Source organism: Neomonachus schauinslandi, chromosome 8 (assembly GCF_002201575.2).
Source record: "Neomonachus schauinslandi chromosome 8, ASM220157v2, whole genome shotgun sequence".
NCBI classification, from domain to species: domain Eukaryota; kingdom Metazoa; phylum Chordata; class Mammalia; order Carnivora; family Phocidae; genus Neomonachus; species Neomonachus schauinslandi.
This window is the reverse complement of record NC_058410.1, coordinates 132,943,102-132,948,279: the sequence shown is the minus strand read 5'-3', so window position 1 is coordinate 132,948,279 and position 5,178 is coordinate 132,943,102.

Here is a 5,178-nt window from a genome sequence, read left to right as displayed (position 1 = left end):
TCTCCCTCTCCCACTCCCCCTGCTTGTGTTCCCTCTCTCGCTGTCTCTCTCTGTCAAATAAATAAATAAAATCTTAAAAAAACACACACACATAACAAACAGTGCTGTGATTGCTATGATGAACTTCCTTGGAGATAAACCTTTGCTCTAACATTGCCTAACTTTCTTTGAATAAATACCTAGAGGAAATTGTGCTAAGTCAAAAGGAATTTACAATTTTGTTAAATATTGCCAGAATTACCACCATGGAGGTGTTCTCAATCTGTGTTCTCACCTGCCGTGTATGAGGGTGCCTGTTTCCCAACACTCTTGCCAACATAAATAGTTATCAAACTTCCACCTTGCCCTTGGAAGAGGTTATAGCAATTGACAGTGTAAGTGCCTTTTGCCCATAACCCTCGCCAACCTAATTTTTTTTTTAATTTTTTTTTTAAGATTTTATTTATTTATTTGAGAGAGAATGAGAGAGAGAGCACATGAGAGGAGGGAGGGTCAGAGGGGGGAGCAGACTCCCTGCAGAGCAGGGAGCCCGATGCGGGACTCGATCCCGGGACTCCAGGATCATGACCCGAGCCGAAGGCAGTCGCTTAACCAACTGAGCCACCCAGGCGCCCCAACCTAATTTTTTAATTAGGAAATTTTTAGGCATACACGTACAGAAAATAAAAGTATCAAACACATCTGTATGCAATATATTCTTAATAAAACATCTGTCCCTTGCTAAACCCCATACTTGAGCATTTAAGATTTTTTCCAATTTGTCACTGTGATAAACAATGTTGCCTGAAGCTGGATATGGTCAAATCCTCTGGCCAAGCATTCCCACCACCTTATTGGACATTGATACCTTATCCGCCAAAGTACACGTGCCCATTTATTCTCTCTTCAGCGGGACTTGGCATCATCAGATTTTTTTTTCCATTTTCACCAATCTAATGAGTGTGAAATATCAGATCCTTTTTGTTTAATTTACATGACACTGATTACAGGAGCAAGGAATGTCTTTTCTTACGTTTTGAAGCAACTGGGTGTCCTCTTTTGAGGATTGCCGGTCATATCGTTTGGCCTTTTCCATTGGAGCTGTTTATAAATTCTGGGCCAAATCCTTTCTTGGTTACATGCATGCCAAATATCTTTTCCAAGTCAAAGGTTTGTGCTTTTTACTGTTTATGATGTCTTTAATGTATAAAAGGTTTTTTTAAAAAAATAATCTAATGTAGTCAAACGTATGGGTCTTTTCATTTATGGTTTGTGCTTCTGGTGCTGTGTTTAAGAAATCTTTTCCTACCCTGAGAACATAACAACATCCTCCTTCATTTTCTTCCAAAACTTTTTAAGTCATGCTTTTTCGTAAGCCAGTTCTTTAATCCACTTAAATCTGGTTGGTGTAGAGATTTAACTAACTTTTTCCATATGGAAAACCAGTTTTCCAGTGCTGCTTGCTAAAAGTCCTTATTTTCCCCATTGATTTGAAATAGCATCTGTTATATACAAATTTCCGTATGTGTTTCTCTAGTCCATCTCTCCCTGTACTAATACCACTTTCTTATTACTTAAACTAGAGTTAAGTCTTGATATGGTGGTGGAGATGAGTGAGCCCTCAAATGTTGATCTTCCCCTTCATAATTGTCTGGAATTCTTGGTTCTTTGCTCTACCTTATACATATTATAATCAACTTGTGAATTTCAAAAACCTCTTTTGACTTTTAAAAGGAACACATTCAAATGATATATTGCAGAAAACTAACATCTTTTAAAAAGTGATTCTACAAATCCATCAATATTGCTTATCGTTCCATTTGTTTAGGTCTTCAAGAATTTTTAAATTTCATACATGAAAGCTTTCTACTTTTTTTTGGTAGATTTATTCCTAGGTAGCTTTATATTTTTGGTTGCTATTTTCAGACAAAATTTTCTAAACTAAACTAAATTTTTCTAGTTGCTCATTATAAGTGAATAAAAACTTACTTTGGTGTAGTGGGCAAACTTGTTGAACTTTCTGGTTAATGTGAGCAATCCATTCTTAGATTCTCCATTATGACATGTTTATAGTCATGAATTATTTAGAGGATTTTTTCCTCCCAAAATCTCAAATATGTAGGTTGGATTTAACTCTTGCTACTGATCTCCAGCAGTTGAGGGTACTCGAGAATGTGGTCTATATGATTCTTTGCAGGTTCTCAAGAAATTGTTGTGGCCTAATATGTGGGCTTTTAGTAAATGTGTCATGTATTCTTGGAAAGAATGTGCATTCTCCATATGGGTGTCTCTTTTTATTTTTTTTAAAGTAGGCTCCGTGCCCAGTGTGGAGCTCAGCGCAGGGTTTGAACTCATCACTCTGAGATCAAGACTTGAGCTGAGATCAAGAGTCCCACGCTTAACCAACTATGCCACCCAGATGCCCCCACATGGGTCTCTTTAATCAAGCTTGCTCATTGTATAATGGGTCTATATCTGTCCTAACTTTTTGTCATCTTAAACTACCAATTACACTGAAAGAGATGTGTTAAAATTCCCCCTGTGACTATGATATTGTCCATTTATTTTTGAAATTTTATCAATTTTTTTTTTGCCTCCTATAACTTGATTCTATGTTTTAGGTGACAGCAAGATATCATTATTTCTTCCCAGTGAATGGTTCCTTTTTATCTTTATTTTGTGACTTTTTCCCCCCTGATATTCCTTTTATGCTTCAAAGAATTTTGTCCACTCTTATTACAACCACACCACTTTTTTGGGCTAGTATCATGCCAGTATTTTTTTATACTTTTATTCATTTTTTATACTTCTGAATTCACTATTTCTTTGCCTTTAAGTTCTAAATGTCTTTTTTTAAGCATATAGTTAAATTTTTCTAATCCAATATAACTGGCAATCTTTCTAATTCAGAGTTTAATTTTAGGAGCTCCAGTGGCGCAATCGGTTAGCGCGCGGTACTTATACAGAGTTTAATTTTACATTTGTCTGAATTCTGCTATATTGAATCTAGTTCAGTCATCTGATTTCATGTTGTATACTTAACCTGCTTTCCATCTGATTTTTTTTTTCTGTCTTGCATCTGTTTAATATTGACCAATTTCTTTGTATTCAATGGTGTTCTTCCTACTGATTTGAAAGATAGAGCAGTGCCTGGGTGGCTCGGTCAGTCAAGCATCTGACTCTGGCTTTCACCTCAGGTGATAATCTCAGGGTCATGAGATCGAGCCCCAAGCTAAGATTCTCCCCCTTCCCCCGCTCGTACAAGCCCACACTCTTAAAAAAAAAATTGTACATATAATTTCTCATCTGACATGATTACCTTTACATAATTTTAATAAGCATAGTTGATTTAATAAAGTTAACCAAATTGCCCCACTTCTCCTCAGAATGTCTAAATACCTGACCTATGTCCATTCCCTGCCCATCTTGAATACTGGTGTGACCACCTTCATTCTGCCCGGTTTCTCTACTCCCCAGTTAGTCTTTTTTATATATTAAATATTTGTTCAAATCTATCTGATATTGTAAGTCTCACTGTTGCTTTTTAGGGTCATTTTCTTCTCAAGTATATTCTTGAGTAGTTCTTGCAGCAAAAATCTGTTAGCAGTAAACACTTCATTTTCATTTGTCTGGAAATATTTCTTTTGCCCATATTCTTAAATGATAATTCAGTTGTAATGTAAGGAGATTGTTACTTTCTCCTAGAGCTTTGAATATATTATGCCATTATCCTCTGGCTTCTGTTGTTGGTGTTGCAAAGTTCTGGACAATCTGATACTCATTCCTTTGTAGGCAATGGGTCTTTTATCTACAAATGCTCCCAAAATCTTCCCTTTCTATTTGGCATTGTTATATCTGGTAGAGAATGTGGTATTTTTTAACTTGCTAAGGATTGTAGCTTTCATTAGTTCTGGAAAATTCTCTTTTATTCTCTTGGACTATTGCCTGATCTCCATTTGCTCTGCTGTTTCCTTCTGGAACATCTGATAGATGGGTGTTGGATCCTCCCATTGCGTACTCCGTACCAGTAAGCCCTTCTTCCACGTGTCACCCCTATTCATTTCTCTGTGCAGACCTCTGAACATTCCTCTAATCCATCTTCCTGTCTATTAGTTATTTATTCAGTGGTATGTAATCTTCAGTTTAACATATTAAATTTTAAATCATATATTTTTTTAAATTTCTGAAGTTAGAGTTGATTTCTTATTTAACTCAAGTCTGGTCTTCTTTGATGGTGTGTTACTCTTTTATGGTGTTCTTTGTTACTTCTTTTGTGAATTTCATAATTTTAGGCATGTTTATTTGATAATCTGCCTGACAATGATATTGTCTGAAGTTCTTTAATACGGATTTTTGTTTTGGTTTGCTAACTCCTGTTTTTCATGGATTGTTTTTTTCCTATGTTTTGTAATATTTAGTTGTAAATTAATCTCTCGTTGGGACTTCACATATGGGAATCCTGGACACTCTGGGCGCAGGGTGTGGACTCCCAGAGAGATTTTATGTTTAACCAGGTGCCCTAAAGGCATTACCAGCCCGTGACAGCATTTTCTGTTAATTTCTTGGGGGGGGGGTGTGCTAGACCACTCTGGTAATATAAATTTAAATATCATATTCATGTGAGGGCATCTCTATGATTATGAATTTTAAGGGGAGGCTCTTGTTTAAAAAAACTGCAAGTTTCCTTGTCATTTCGGGTGTGAGTGGGCAGCTGCTTTCAATTCATCCTTCTACTGGGGGGACAAGGGGCTTGGGGGGGCCTCGGTTTTGTCTTTCTACTCTCCTGGGGCCCAGGTGCCTCTTGTGCACCTGCTGGTCATTAAAACCTAAGCTCCTTGATTCCACAGCCAATTCCCAAGCCTGGACTGCTGCTCTTCCCCACCTGCACCCCCCTGTTCCCCACTGCCCACCCCTGCCCCCAGGGCAGCTCATGTGGGTTCATAAGCTTTCTTCGTTCTGCCCCTTCAGATTGCCTTTACCCTCTCACAGGTACATCTAGACATCGCTTAGACTTTATTCCTTAGTTCTAGAAGTTTCCAAAAGGGTTTTTTTTTTAATCACACAGAAAACCATATTGCTTAAAATAGAAGTACCCAACCCCATTATTTAATAGCCTAACAGTGTGACTTCACAGCAACTCCCTCTTAACTCACTGAAGTACCCAAGTATATTTTCACACTTATTTTTCCGCATCTTCTA